At 31.7% G+C, this 16816-nt stretch overlaps 1 protein-coding gene across 10 annotated transcripts in view; it reads right to left on the minus strand.

The window, feature by feature from the left end:
- LOC141452598 (TOX high mobility group box family member 3-like) overlaps positions 1–16816 on the minus strand; it is a 268943-nt gene that overhangs the window by 52866 nt on the left and 199261 nt on the right. The window lies entirely within an intron of this gene.

Consider the following 16816-nt stretch of genomic DNA (forward strand, 5'->3'; position numbering starts at 1 on the left):
GTTGGTCCTTAGGGCTTATGATCTCTTAGCCCAGATTTTCTTAGTAAATGGGCGACTGTGAGCTAAAGAGGCTACTGGAGAGGTAGGAGAAAAATCTAAGTGATCTTGACTTAAAATTCAGGAATACAGGAGAGGATTCACTACTGGTGATTTACAGGTTTACCCCAAAAAATTAAGTAGTTTTTATTTTTGCACGGACTTTTCAAACGACCCTCATAATTCATGGTTATACCTTTTTGTACCGCCTTTTGTGAGAGGGTTCATCCAAAAAGACGTACTGGTTTGTGAGAATGCATTTTTGTCTGGATTTATTGAAATTCTAAAATTTACAAACTGAGAGGAAAATTAAAAATATTTGAAAGGTGAGAAGCTATAATAAGGAAGTAGGTAGTTTGTGAAGGAGACAGATGAGGACGATATTTATCACTCTGAAATGGTGGTGAACTATTATCTGCGGTGCCGTAGGACAGATGAACGGTGAACGGATGCATTATGTGCACCGCCAGAATTCCGCAATAAACTATGATTACACAATACTATTTCCCCTCAGTTATGTGTATGATAGATTTGAGAGAGCATCGACAATTAATAGAAAATCCATATTTTGCAAGTTGTGTTTTAAAACTATTTCTTAATATTTTTTATAATTCAATATTTTTCTATTTTTATTAGTATTTTTTTTTCGCTGGCCAAATTGTTTAAGAAAGTTTCAAAGTTTAGAGTAAACATTTTACAGAATAGAATGATACAAAAGTAGTTTGATACATAATTGGAACTTTAAAGAATTCTCGACCTTTTTTTTTTATGTCGTCAAAAATGCAATATGCATTTTTTTTTAATCATTGAAGGCGCTAACGTCAGTAGCGATCTAGACCTAACGCCTTGATCGACTCCGACCAGTATTCTTTCTTTAAAGTTAAAGGTTGAACACCGGACAGTTTAAAAGGATCGTAGAAACAGAAGATCTAAGGCCAGGCTGAACTCGAACTTAGAATCTCTGCATGGGCAATGGAGGAATTGATCAGCAGTAATGACGTTTATGAGGACAATTAAGAGGCGATCACTTTAGTTATGAGTGTTCATTCTCTGTCTTTCAAATGTTAAATATCAATGTGTAATTTAAAACAATTTCTTTATCCTAAATATATTCTAATATTTATTTAATGAAAGTCATAATTCAATATTATAAATAATTATTAATTCATTTAACTAAAACGTTTAACTAAAATCTGAAATCATTGAAACGATGAATTACAAAAAAAAAACTTATCAAATCTTTGCGTTCAACAATTGAATTGTTAAAAACTGGCCCAAAATAATTGTTTAACAAATAATACTATCAGTAAAATGTTTTATAACGCAATATAGTCACTCTCTACGCAATCGTATTGGTTCGACAGATAGAAATGCCATTCTATTATTTATGACTGTTGGAGGTTTGATGAATGTACATTTTCTTTCTATATTTCCTCTTTTTAATTGGTTTTATTCCCATTTGATTTCCACTGAAACATATCCAATAAAAATTCGTATCCAATCACAGGTGTTTGGTTACTTATTTTCTTCACTTCAATATCTATTGAAATAAAACATTTGCTTTAATTGTTTAAAAATAATTAAACTAAATGCTGGATGATACCGCTGAATTTATCTGTCTATTCCTGGCCGATTTCGTACTTTAATTACAGACGGTGATTAATCATTATTTGGTGTTGAGAATTTGTCTTCAAATTACAGGGAGGACAAAAAACAATGGATAAAATCAGCGACTTCATTTTTATTAGCCATAAAAGAGGAGACATTCAGTTCAAACAACAAAAGTCTTTGAATTTATGCATCCCATCCAGCGGTATTTTAACTTTTAATCGTCGTCGAACAGTTTTCTTTCTAATTTGATATCACTGTCGAAGTTTTTGTAGCCTGTAGGTTCTCTAGGAATGTGTGGCTTGTTCTGTCTAAGAAAATTCTTGTGTATGTATTCCAGTTTTTTTTAGAGGATTGGTTCGTTTCGGCGTTTCCTTGGTGACAAGATGTACTTCGTTCTGAAATAACCTGCAACTGCTTCATCATTGCAGGCTTATCATCCTACATCTATGTCAATGCAAGCGAAAGTCATTGGCTTAAAATTGTATTAATAAAGTTTATGGACTAAAATTCTGTCTTTAAGCGCAGTTTTTACACGTGATAATTGATTTCAATAATTGCGAAAGAGCATTCACTTATTTTAGGTGATTAAAAACAGTTAATATTTGAAAGGTAGAATACAAAAAATTCATTTGTTCTTTTTAGTAGTTACAATTTCACATATTAAAAACCTCGAGTTTAAAATTGAAAAGTTATAATTATCAAATGTACGCATTAATCAAGGTTTATGTATAAATTTAAAGACCAGCTGATTACAAACACAATTGCACACTTATACAACAGACTCATACACTTTTATTTAAATGTATATAGCTCACAGCCAGGATAGAAACTTGTGAAAGGGTGGTGAAAACTTTGTAGAACTAATTCTAACAATACATTCTCCCAGAGGAATTGTTATATTGCACTGTGGAGGTAGAAGAAGAGCGCCAACTATTCCAAGTTAAATGAGTTGAATTAGATACCACGTTTCGTACTCTATCACAAACTTCATCACCAGTTTTGAGTTTATATGCTAACAATGATGTAGACCTTTTGCATTGTCGCCCTTAGAAACACTAACATTCTATAAAATACTTTTTTAAGAAACAATCTCCTATAATGATATTCACTTATTGACTTCTTACCTAATTTTACTTTTAATAATTTGCTTGATTTCCGTTTTACTGATAAAAGTAGTTTTTAATGTTTTAAACTGGAGCAATATAAAAAACAAACTTCAAACCAGATAAATAAGCCCCAGAAGGCCAACTGGAGAGCATTGTTCCATTCTTTATCTGCTAAAGTGGGCTTTGAAACATTAAAACAACTTCCGGAAAATCTTTTATTCTGTTCATTTGAGTTCTGATTAAGAAGTATGACCTGAAAGAGCTGCGGTTCAAATCACTTCAAGTTAAAATTCATAGGTTAGGCTTGCTAGTTTTACAATCTAAATCATAGATCTTCTAATGCTACTAGAACATTTCAGATACGCGTAGAAACAACTATCCTCCATCAGAAGAAAGATGAAACTGCCTGTTCACTTTTTATATCCTAATTCATAGCTATAGTTAAAATAAAAACTGCAGGAGCGGGAAAGAAATTGGAAGCATAATGTCAAGAACTTTAGGTTATATCACACCATATAGCCAAGATTTTGCAGGAGGTTGACAAATGGAACTTTGACTTGTACTTATATTACAAGAACTTAGTCCAGGTTAAAGTTTAGAAGACTTCAATGCTTCTTGAGAGCAGTTTTAAAACTTCCAAATTACGTACATGCAATTCGTACTTGATAAACCGCTCGGCTATCTTTATGACTATGGCAGTAAATAATCACTTTTTTACTCAACTAGATTACAAATATGATTCAGTCAAGCCACAGGAAAGCTTTTCAGTTTTAAATTTATGTTGGTGAGGAAGAAAATCTGGTATTATTTCCACTTTCATTCCGTAACTAGAGGGAAATGGTCACTGAAAAGTACTAGATGCTCTGGTTTTAAAGAATTTTGGATGAGATACTTAGAAGTATCTGAATTTGTTCAACTTCCTTATTGTGGTCATCAATAAGCAAAGTTAGCAAGGATTTAATAACTGATTTTATATATGTATTGTAGTTTACAATAAAAATAAATGAATTTATTAATATAGACAAAAAGAATGTTTTTATTTCATTTTTACCAGTAATGATTCCAAAATTTGGACAAAAAGAAGAAAAGAAGTTTTCTTAAATGAAATATTATACTATTATTATTTATCGATAACGTCTTTCATTCATCCGATTTTTTAACTAAATAGCATGAATAAAAATGAACGATTGATTCGAAAAAAAGAGTGAGGTAGAATCATATTAAAGATAAATAACTTGTTTAAAAAGATTTGAAAATAGATTAAAAGAGGGAATAATCTTTTCAGTAAATACCAACAGATCTCACAATAAATTGTAACATCAATAACACCCTCAAAGGGAGAGTTTGATAGAAAAAGAAATTAAAAAGTTTTGATGAGATTCTGTCTTGGCTTAACAGATACATCATTTTTTTCCCCCCTGCAATCGATTGGGAGTGGACTGGTTTGTCTGTACATTCAATTACTTTAGTTTATCTGATATCTGCGACAAGAGCCTTTGATCTAGTCACAAACAATACAGCAAAAGAGATTAGAATTTATTTAGGAAAAAAGAATGGGATCTGCTTAAACTACTGAATCCAATCAAACTCCATCTGTGATGTTTCAACTGATTTCTGTGGTGCAAATCTCTTCTTTGGCAAATAATGTCAGTGAATAACATAATTACTCTCTTCAATAGTTCAAAAGCCAAAGAATCAATTTTCTTTTTAAAGTAAATTTTGATAAATTTAAGTTCCCATAAAGGAGGATGATTTAGATAGATTTATAACTCATTGTCGTGGTCTTATTGTTCATTGTTTTTGCTGACTGAATCATTAAATCAGAAGGAAGGAAGAATAATGTTAATTTCAGTCATTGTTTTTCTATTTTATTTTTCGCCAAACTTTCGATCTAGGAACCAGGCCATCTTCAGGGCTAATGCTATTGACTATTTTTTTACATTGTTACACGGCAAGGTTAGTCTGTCTACTAACCAAAGATTTCCCTAAAGTGGATTCATTGCTTTCCTTCTAACTTGACCCACTAAATTGAAAATTATGAGTATTCAAGTTCAGAATACTATTCCGGAGAAACGAATTTAAGAGGCAAATTACTTTTTAGCATTCCACTAATGTTAGGTAGTTAAAAATTTGAAAAATTCTTCAATTTTTTTTTACATTTTCTCCTTTAAAGTTGATATAGATCAATGACATTAGTTATTAATGCAGACTGATCGATGGCAGCCTCTATTGTATACTAAGTACCTATTGTTGCCTTGTCCATCAAATTCGTATGAAAGAAGGGCTTTTATTGTTGACAAGAGAGTACAAGGAAATAAGACCCCCTTTTCTGTTTGAAGGACATGTCCATTGCAATTCAATTGATATCATATTATACGGCCTAAAGTACAATCAGTAATAAAACAGCATGAGAAGTACGTATGTAGTAAATACAGATGTAGTATTCGACTTGAAAAGAGTACTCCCTTTCACTCGTAAGTGTGGAGAAGAGGAGACTAAATGTTTCTGCATGATTTAAGGGATGAGAATATTTCAGGTGGAATTGAGTCGGACATATTTCCATCCCCTTGCAACCTTCTTCATTGGGAATATCATCTTTCTCCCCTAGGCGGTCATCGAGTGGTTAGATTTAATGATTTCTTTTATTTTATTTTTATTTTTTTGTTGTACACGAGTTGTCTAAAAAGTGACATCAATTGTCAAAGGCAGCTGATTCTTTAATTCATTTTAGCTCACTATCTGTATACTGTGAGCTCTTTTGAATAAATTATTGCATCCAAAAAGAATCACCCCTTGGTTTTGAATTGTCTTTTCGACGAATAATGTGGACGTCCTTTATTATTTGTGTTTAATTTCATGATTTGAGAACAAGGGTTGAAAGAATTTCTATTTCACCTGAATAGACTTAAGTTTTTACAAGCAATTATTCTTCAGATTACACAAATTTAAAAGTTAATCTTTCTAAATTGTCTGCCTTTTGCTGGATATATTTCATTTTTAGGACAATTTGTATTTATTAGTGTACTCGCTACAGTCCATCACCGGAAAATTATCTATAATTATCTGCACTTGGAAAAAAGGATATCTAGGCAGAATCAAACATGGGTTTTCTGCATGCAAGTCCAGTGCACTAACCACAAAGTTGATTCCTTCCCTGTTTATAATAATAGTAATAATTAGAATCTGTCCACTGGAAGGGACCTTTGGGCGATACCTAAGCATTGAATGGCAGAAAAAGACTTCCTGAATCAACAATAATAAGTTAAGAAAAATATAAGAGGGTAACAACTCGATATTATGAAGGATGCACTTTGAATCTTGAGTTGTAATTAGCACTATCCCAGATAAGACAGTCTATTGCACTTTAAATCTTGAGTTGCTACTAAGAGATAAGAGTGAAGGATCGTTGTTCACACTGAGAGTATGACTGAAGATAAACTGCATAATGCAACTATGTTCACCAAATCCAAAATCCCAAAATTACCAAATAATTATTAAACCTTCTTGTTTGTAACAGATGTAAAATTAATTTTTAGCCATTTTGTGCTTTGTGTTTTAGCCATGTATGCTTGAGAACATCTAAAGCTCTTAACTTTTGATTTTTTCTAGAAAAATCACTCGGAAAACAACTTATTTCCCGATCTTAAGAAAAACACTAGCTTTACTGCCTTGGCAATATTTTTAGTAGAAAGAGGATGAAAAAAATACATAAAAATGACCTTTCTCTTTGATAACAAGTTAAAAATTTGAAATATGATTAATAAATAACAGATTTTGAAATGGCTTATCACCTTTAATTTTAAAGATATCGAATTGCGGTTTCCGGTTTCTTTCATAACTTTGTGTACTCTTAAAAAGTGTGTATATGAAAATGGGGGTCAACTGCAAACCCTCACTTTTGGTCGCGCGTTAGCCGCTTATACGGGCAGAAATCTAAAATCAAGCACATATTCTGAAACTAGAGGTGACTGGCAACAAAATTTTTCTTCTACCATCTTTTTGCTCAGATTAACCGTTTAAGCATGAAATGCATTTGAGCCGTCTTAAAAATGAACACCCTGTATATTTCTGGCAAAACTTTGTTCATATTGGCATCAGAAAATACTAAATCTCGGTGCGCAACTCTGATGTCAATTTACGGAGTTGACATTTATCGTGAATATCACAGTGTCGAAAACTTGATATCTGCTGATGTTCTTGTTATTATTTTAGCCGCAGCCTTTTACTTCCTGATGGTTATTATATTTATAAAACTTGTTTAAATAGTAGGAAAGCCTGGATGCAATTATCAATTAATTTATTATTTTAGTATAATTACAAACATGAATATTAATTTATTGGTAAAGTATTATTAAACAAAAAAAAAAGGCATTAGTTTACTTCATTTATTTAAATAAGAAAAACTAATTTACTTTACTAATTTAGAAAAGTTTTAAAGAGAACAAAATGCTAATAAATAGAATGCAATAAAAAGTAAATAAAAGAGAATTCATTAATAGAAAGAAGTTTTAATTATATATAGCTATAGTCACTGGGAGGGTTTTTAGTAGAAGTAATAAGAGGTGCAGGAAGTGTGGACCAAAGAAGTAAACTTGGAGAAGATTCTAAACTTTTAATGGATTTACCTTGTAATAACGTTCTTTACCTGGCCATACAGTGAAAACAAACTGCTTTACAAATATATAGATATACATTCCTTTAGGGGAGCGTCTAGCTCGCTTTTATATGTTCAAATTAATCAAATAGAAAACAGTAATTGTATTAATATTACTTTTCTAAACTTACACAAAAATAGCTTCTATTTAACTAAAACTAATTATAAACAATCAGATCTCTCTGTTTTTATTTATTTATTTTATTTCTTTGTATCAGATACAACGTCAAGAAATATCGTCAAGAAGTTAATAAACTGAAATTATTGAGAGGAAGATCTTGTCTCATCTGTAATGTCATTCTTTCTTTTCCATCAAATTCATAGAATCAACGTCAATGCTGTTAATTATATCTATTTTCTCACAACTGTAAACTAAAAAGTAATGCTGGCGCAAAGTCCAATTTTCAAGTTTTCTTGTAAAATGCTGATCATAACGAACAGTGAACACTACTGGCTTCAGGTGTCAAAACTGCGCTTTCTCTATGATTAGATTATGTACTTGTGTTATGCTACTTGATTCCGAACCAATGCTAGTGTACTCCCCTCGTCACAGCTCAGTCATTAAAGAGTGATGAGATGTGGCTACAATTATTGGAGCATTTGTAAGTTATTCTTCTTCACTGTGTAACTCCAGAGGAACCTTTAAGATTGCAGTATCTGGTGAAATATATGAATGGGGTGAATGACAAAGTGGCAAAAATATCGAAATGGCTGGAAATCCAAGATAAAGATCAGGCGAATAATATTTACTTGTATATAGTAGGGTCGCTCAAATTGAGAGCATTTATAAGAAATTAATAGTTTTAATCATAGTAATCTATATTATTATTATTATTATTACTATTTAGTATATAATTAATAAACCAAACTCTTTTGTATGAGGTATGTATCTTAAAACAAATAAATTATGTCTATGTAACTCCAGATTCTGAGTTTATCTGTACGAGTACTAAGTAGCATTCTATATCGAAGGTACATTTAAATTACTTGTGTTTTAGTTTAAGAAGGAAGCGATGAATATCGCACAGCACTTATGGTAAAGAGAAGGAACTAGGCTTATTCTCTAAAATCTAGGCTTACCAGGATGAAAATGGTGCCTTAATTAGTATTGATCTGTTAATTCGCTTGCAATTATCAAACAACAATTAGGACTATCGTTAGAAAAAAATTTACAGTATTGATCAATGACTGAGAAGTTTAGGCTTTTCAACGGAGGCCTGTCTCTCTCTTCATGACAAAAGTTACAAAGACGATTTACACTTGTTCAGTTTAAACATATTTTTTCCAGAAATAATGGAACATAAGTCCACTTTTCTGCCCAGAATATAGAAAAACGTTCTAGTCTAAATAAAATCAAAATAAAGTAAACCTACAAGAATATTATTTGAAAGAAATGGGAACAGTAATATAAAAACATTATAAAAAACAAAAATAGATACATTTCTCAGGAAATAAATAACCACGAAAACAGCAAAGAAAACAAATATTTAAAACAGAAATAGAAGCAATAATGGAATTTGTATTAAAATTTATATACGTGTACATAATTTTAGCTAGAACCTAACCGTTTTCTCGACCAGAAATATTAGTATAAACCATATATTGTACTTTACACGAAATCGTCTGGAACAAAATCCTGAGCAATAACCCAGTTATACACCAGATAAATAAAGTTAGAGTTGAGTTTTAGAAACAGGAAAGATTAAAATGATTTCATTTTGAAATATAATCACATGATATTGTTTTTAATTAAAACTTCGCTGACTTGGAAGATAATTTAGCGCAAAAAAGAAAAAAGGAAATAAAAGTAAATTAGATTTAAACATTTCCTGTAGAGTAATGGCCGCAGGGCTTCCATCTCTTGAATCGGTAAAATATGGAAACTTTCTAAACCAGCTTATTTATAAAAACAGCTATTTAGTATATGGAATAAATAAAAAAAAAAAAATTAAGCCTTGTTTAAAGCAGCGTTTGACCTTTTACATTTTTAAAAAAATCATGTAAGGTCAATGTTGTAAGAAAAAGTAAATTATGGGAAAAAATAATTGAAAATAAATATTTTTGTTTCTTCTGCTTTCCTGGATCTTGAACCCAGTGTTGTGGATCTTCGCCTCCTCAATCTGTTTCCGCCTGTCGTCCATATCTTTACCGGACAGAAATATTCCTTGCAACCAGGGTAATTCTGTCATGTCAACGCAATCTGGGACTCCCAATACTCCGTTTTTGAACTGGAGTCTCGTGCAGTAACAAGAATTACTAAGTATTTGTAAATCTCTCTTCTCAAACCGGAATCAGATAAATTGCCCTCAAATCTCCTCGCTATACGTTCACAACTCGTTCAGATAGCAGAGAAAGCGGTGTTGAAGAATCAAATCTATTCTTTCAACCAAGATAATATTGCAATCAATGTAGAATAGATTTCAGACGGTTTTTCCATTTGATGAAATCCATCATTTCTCCTATCTTCATAACATTTCTATCTACGATTCTCCCTTGAATTTCAAGTCACTTTCTTACTTATAAATCATTTACAACAACTACCTTTTGGATGCTCAGCTGTCCGACTCCAAATGAACATTGTCAACCTCCCGCAATTGAAGAGCTTGGTGCAAAAAGGAGTTATCTACAGTTTTTTAAAATTTTTAGTAGGGACAAAAAACTAAATATGCTTTAAGATGTATTCCTTATGTTGTGTCTGCTGTAAGGATTAGTTAATATATTGTGATGGGGTCATTTGGGGCTCAATCTGAACTTTCTGGGGCATTTTTTAAGCTTGCCATAAGCAAAAGTTATTTTGCAGCTAACTCTTTTTTTTGCACCAAAATCATAATTTTCAGTAAAACTTGAGTACATATTAAGTACTTTAGTCCACAGATTTCTTGTTTTTGAGCTTTTAAGTGGCATTTTTTGTCTTGTCGAAGCGAATGTTAGATATATTATTATGCATGTCAAAAAAGAAAAATAATAATATCTACCTAATATAAACATTAAATAAACCTAATATAAAAATTTTTGCTTGATTGATTGCGTCATCTTCTCTGTTTGGAGCAAAAGAAAGTTATCTGCAGTAGAAAACTCATTTTGCTCCAAATCTAACCTAGGTTAGAGAATAAGTAATATAAGTAATAATAAATGAGTCTGCATAAAGACTCGTTTATGCACCAAAAGATGTAGAATTGAACATACAATAGGGGGCGCCACTAAACACATTTTCTGAAAAAAATGTAGATAACTACTTTTTGCACCAAGCTCTTCAATTGCTATCCAATCAGAACTGTAGTTTCGCTGGCAAAAATATAACAAAAGCTCGCCTAGTATGCAGCGGAAGACGAACTATAACTGACAGTTAAAAAGATAATGTAGATAAAGGGAAAGCAATAAATAGTTGCAATCATATTCTAGAAATAATCTGTACTTCATCATTTAGAATCAAAGAGTTGGCCACACCATTCTTACAGTTTATTCAGCAATCTTTTCCAATATAACATGTTACCAACATTTTTCTGGCCCTTCAATATTATATTGACAACAAGTCTAGAAGTTTTACAAAATATGTAGTCCTATAAATGCAGTTGGATTAGTATTAAAAATATCAACTACCAATCACTGCACATAACTTATCATTGAATATTTACATATTTATGAAACTATTGTGGTAAATAGATTGTTCACATTTCTATCAGCGTTGTTTGAAGTTTTTGTCAGATCTTTCATGATAAACGTAAGATAAAATTTATTATTAATAACAAAAAATAGAATATGGAGGAAAGGAAAATAATAAACGTTCAGCGATAAAAACCATTAAACTAATATAAATTTATTTCTCCGGTCAATCACAAAGTTTTACGAATATGTGTACACACGGTACAAGGAGAAAACACTGAGAAAACTGCAATAAATTACCACAATTCATCTCAAAGATTAAATAACAAACTACCAACGCCATCAGCACCGTTCTGCTGCTGCTGCTGTCGGGGGCTGAGATGCTGCCAGCGGGGGTGGCAAAGGGAAACAGGTCAACGAACTCTCCTTCTCCGCCCCCATACACACACTGCAATAATGCTTACAATCCATTCTCAAACTCCTTCCTCTTTTTTTGCTCACAGCAATAAACATTAAACTTTCCAGAAGATTTAGACCAGAGGGGTGCAGTTACTTTCTTCTCGATTTTTTCTTTGTTTAAATGAAAATAATAGAAACTATTATTTAATCGATTTCCTTCTATTTAAGTTAGTTAATCTAAAGTACAATCGTATTCTTCTAGGTGTTGAAAAATGTTACTTAAATTCATTTCATAGCAGATTAATTGCAATAAATCTGACATTAATACGTAGTTAAAGTAAACCTTCTTGCTTTGAGGTAAATACCCACAATAGCTGCTGAGAAGTGTCTAACTCAAATGAGATATTACCATGATTGGATCTGGACATTTGTTCTTCCAGTAAAGGGTGAATGGGTAAAGCCAACTGTGCCAAATAAGCTGAAACAAATCAATTCCAATTGTATTTTGTTTCTCATATAAATTAAGCATCTCGGCTTCTGGATTACATGTTTATATCTTAGATCATAAAGTCCCTTAGTTTGGCTCTTCCCCTGTGTTCTATAAAAATTTATTCTTGTTTAAGGCAAAACTACTGACTTGGACAGAAATACCTTTCACACTAACAAGATTTATTTACGCAAACTATAAATTACTTATTCCCATCTTTAGTCTGTAAACTTTCTTAGATTTTTTTTTCGCAGTTGCATACACACAGGTACACATGGAGATATAATAATAAGAAACAACTGATTTGTCGAAGAAATGCTTTGTGATGACCAGGGGAAATCGGAGGTATCTCTGGAATCGGAAATCTTGGTTGAAAACCTAAGATATTATCACCAGCAGAAAGTAATTACACAAAATTAAGGAATTCAAATTGTATAGAAAAAGGCTGAGAAAATGTTCACAGCTGATAGCCAGGTAGGTTTTGAAACATATCAGCTGGCCTACTACCGTAGTATATCGCTGCCATCATTCTATTCAAGATGTCTACACTGTGAATCTGACTGCCATCATTCTATTCACAACGATGTCTACACTGTGAATCTGCCTGCCATCACTCTATTCACGATGTCTACACTGTGAATCTGCCTGCCATCATTCTATTCACTATGTCTATACTGTGAATCTGTCTGCCATCATTCTATTCACGATGTCTACACTGTGAATCTGCCTGCCATCAAATTCGTTTAGCCAGTTATTAGTTCATATTTGTTATAATTACAATATAATTATAATAATAATATTGTATTACTGTAATTATCTCTCGTTAGTTAATGCTCGTCATTAAACATTAACAGTAATTCTATCTTTTATTCTATTTAACGTTCTTTATTAAATCTAATGTATCCACTCTGCTTATTAATTATTAGCTACCTTAATCTGTTTCCATGTGGCTTTTACTAACAATAGCTAACTTTCAACATCAGAGTGAACGAAATCTGGTACTAACATGACTTCCTTTTATCGCAATTTATGCATTTAAATTTCTTGAAATATGGAATTTGAACTGAAGAGGAACCAATTATGAAATAATCGCTAAAAACTAGAAAATCTAATACACGACTACGAGAAAATAAATATAAATAAATGAATAGTTTGTAAATAAAGCAAAACTTCAGATCATAATTTCGAATAACAAAAAATAAATAAAAAATTAGAAAGATAAAGCGATAAAAATCTTTAATAATTTTGTTATTTTATATTTATAAAATAAAAAGCATCAACACACTTAAAGTGAACGAGAATTATTATTGCTATTAAGCGAGTGTCCGATGCACGAACATGTAGCAAACCACGAACTTTGAAAATGAACGGGATAAAAAAAATAGTAGATAATTGGCGCACGCATCCCAATCTTTCTTCTTCTTTTTACTAAATCTTCTTTTACTTTTTGTAACCTCTTCAAATTTCTTTCTGACCTTTAACCTTCACTTTGGCTCATGTTTTGTTTTTTTTATCTACTTCTTCGTTAATAATATTATTATCATTATTTTTCTCTCTACTTCATCTCCCATAGGTTCCTCCTTCATTTATTATTAACTATTATCAGTTCTTTGTTTCACCAGTATTCCTTTATGTTAATAATTTAATAAAAGTTGATATTAACTCTACTCATTTTTTTCACCTTTATTTGGTTTATCAAATTTCCATCTAAATTTATAATAACAAAATAAATGGTTTGCAAAGTAATTACGACATGACATTGGGGCCAATTAATGTGGAATTTTGTAACAACAAAGTTGAGTTCTATTATTTATTCGGTTGAAGATTACCTAAAACAGAAAAGGAATAAATTTCGAGAAATATTTCTTTCTTGAAATTCTGATAGGAAATTGGCAGAGAGAAGGAGAATATGTACGTGTTTACTGAAACTCCTTCCTGACGGATTGTTAGACAAACTGATTTGTTTTCGAGAAAAGATTTAGTCACAGAAACTCCAAACTCAGACAAAAAAAAGGTAATGCGGTAAAATGTAACGAAAAGTATAAGTTATCCGGGATTAGTTGCGAGGATCCGGTAGTGTAAAAGTAAGGAGGTCGAGTTTTCTTGTTTGGAGCGAATACCTTGATTTCAGATTTCAATTCGTTTAATTTGATTCCTTACTTCTGTAGCAAAGGCTCAAGAATATTTAAATGAGATTTGGATGAAATTAAAACTAATAACTTGTAGATTTTGGGGAGATATCTAAGCGTTTAGAAAAAAGTAAACGTTGATCAAGCAACAAAACAACTTCTTTTTTTTAAAGATATCGGTAAAGTAAACTAATCAACCAATAGCGACACTTGATGACCACTTAGCTTTCTTGGAAGCTGTTGAAATACAGCACTACCGACTTCAATACAGGCGAAATCCAACATCAATCAGTCTCAAATCCTGCAGTTTAATATTCTAATAAGAATAGTTAACCCTCCGTTCTACATCTTGATTCGTGCAATACACGTTTACCTAAATATGCCTTTCTGAAATAACCCAATCACTAAATTTAAATTTAAAAAAATTACGTTGGCTGTTTAAGATGAGAGGTGAACTACTCTATTTGAATTTCAACCCTTGGGTTGACAGAAAAGTAGAGTTGTGTTCACTAAGCAATTTAAAGGCCAGAGAGGACTTGTTCAAATTTTTGGCTATTTGTCCTATCTTGGCAGCATTTAGAGAGCGACACCTTGGTGTTTTTTTTCTTTATTTTTGCCCAATTTAAGGGAAATTTTAAACTCCGCTGTCTAAATCTTATTAATTGTGCCCACTCTGGCTGGTTGTATTGATACAAGAATATAATTATTAGTTTATGAATATGTGAGCCTTTTATTTTGAAAGTGGCCTAACTCCATTTGTCAATTTTTTCCGGTTGCCATGGTTACATGTACAACTTCCTGTTATTTATCAGTAAAGCATTTCAGGTTGCTCATATTCCGAGCAAATACGATAAATTCTTGACACATAAGTTTTTAGAGTTAGTTCAATAATTGAGCCGTGTAGTTTGAAAGTGGCCTAACTCCATTTATACTTAAATCAAGATAATAATATATTATTGATAATGTCTGATGGCAGTAATTTTAATTAATTAGTATTTAACAAGTTAACCTCAGTTTTGGGACAATTGCGTTAGTTGAATAACCAGTACGTTTAATTAATATAAAACTTAAAATTTAATATTAAATTTTAGAAATTATTTCACCCACGGGGAAGAACAGAACAAGACCATTCAGTTCAGATAGTGAAGAAGAAATAGTTTTAAAGATATGTAAAATAAATTAAGTATGGTTTTTTTTTTTCAATTTGAAGCATCTTAAATTATGTTGAATGGACTTGGGCATCTTCAAATTTTATAATGAATCTGGATGTTATTTTGAAAATGGCCTAACTCCATTCTTGATAAGAAAACGCATATTATTCACTTAATAATTGCCACTATTTTAATAGGAACTATAAATTTAATACTCTTAGATACACTTAAGCAGTATGACTCATTAGTATCCTATACGTATATTTTTAAATTCATTGAAACGCAAACCCTTAAATATCTCGATTTGAAGATAAATGGAGTTAGGCCACTTTCAAAATAAACGGCTCATGTATGTATAATTAATATTAATATTATTATTAATGTTCTTTACTTTTCTTGTGAATGTTCAATAGAAGTTAGTGGATCCGATTCTTCTTTATTTATAAAATAATTGTTACCTTTCTTCCTCATTAATGATGATTAAAGAAGCACTTAATTTCCGGCAGACGGATTACCAAGATGTATACGCTTTTGTTTAGTTCTTTCCACTGTAAAGATTGTAAATTAATATCAATAAAGTGTATTATTATTATTTATTGATTAACCCAATCTCGCAACACAAAACTCCGTCCAAATTTTGACAGTGATTATAACTCACTGATTCACCTACTTGTCTACCAGGACACTTCCTTCAAAACCATAAAGCGACGGTGGCAATGCGACCATCTTACTATCTTCTACGGTGGTCGCTGTTCATTTTCGCTATTATGTGGTTCTAACAGATTTGCATCATTCCTTGTATCTTTCATCTCTTTTGTTTATTTCAAATGGTGTACAGTTGCAAAATAAATTCATATCATTGAATAAATATTTAGGAATATCTAGTTCTTATTTGATAGTGCCAGATGATTGTAAACGAACAGCTGGGAGGAGCCATAGAATTAAAAAAAACCTAATTTATGAAAATTAAAATCCTGTTAAACATTGAAATTAAGGCAGGTAAGAATAGACAAACTCTAAACTATAAATGTACAAAAAGCGTATAAAATAAAAATAAAATTAGAAAATAATGAAACATCTGGTTAACCTTCTTCTTTAACCTGCACACCCCCAAATGCCATCAGAATCACCTCTCTTACAAATTATATTCTCCACAATTCTGATCAGTACTCAGAGATATGTAAATTTCCGAAAATAAATTTTAATCCGATTAAATGTGTCGTAAATCATGTTTTTTTTTTTTTTTTTTAAGTTAGACTGGAGTGGGAGTGAGTAGTGAGGGGAAGTATGTGACATGTCGATGTGTACTCGTAGATAAGGTTGGACAAATCATGTGGCTGGCTGGGAGCTCCGTTACTGTACTGCTGCAGACTCAGTGAAGGGTAACAGGAACTGAGGTCCAGTATTGCTGGCCGTAGGAGGAGGAGGAGAGAGAAGCAAGGAACGACCCAGTCAGATAAACCCTGTACAAATCACTCTGATGTCATTTGCATCAACAACTTCCCACGGACACTATAACAACACTACCTTACCCAAAACACTACATGCACATTTCTAATGTATATGTATTTATGGATGTGTAACTCTACTAACCAATTATCTTAAACCAACTTGTTTCCACCTGTAACTGTGGAATTCTA

The sequence above is a fragment of the Rhodnius prolixus genome, unplaced genomic scaffold (assembly GCF_049639745.1).
Source record: "Rhodnius prolixus isolate KJV_2025 unplaced genomic scaffold, Rpr scaffold_3, whole genome shotgun sequence".
In the NCBI taxonomy this organism is placed as follows: domain Eukaryota; kingdom Metazoa; phylum Arthropoda; class Insecta; order Hemiptera; family Reduviidae; genus Rhodnius; species Rhodnius prolixus.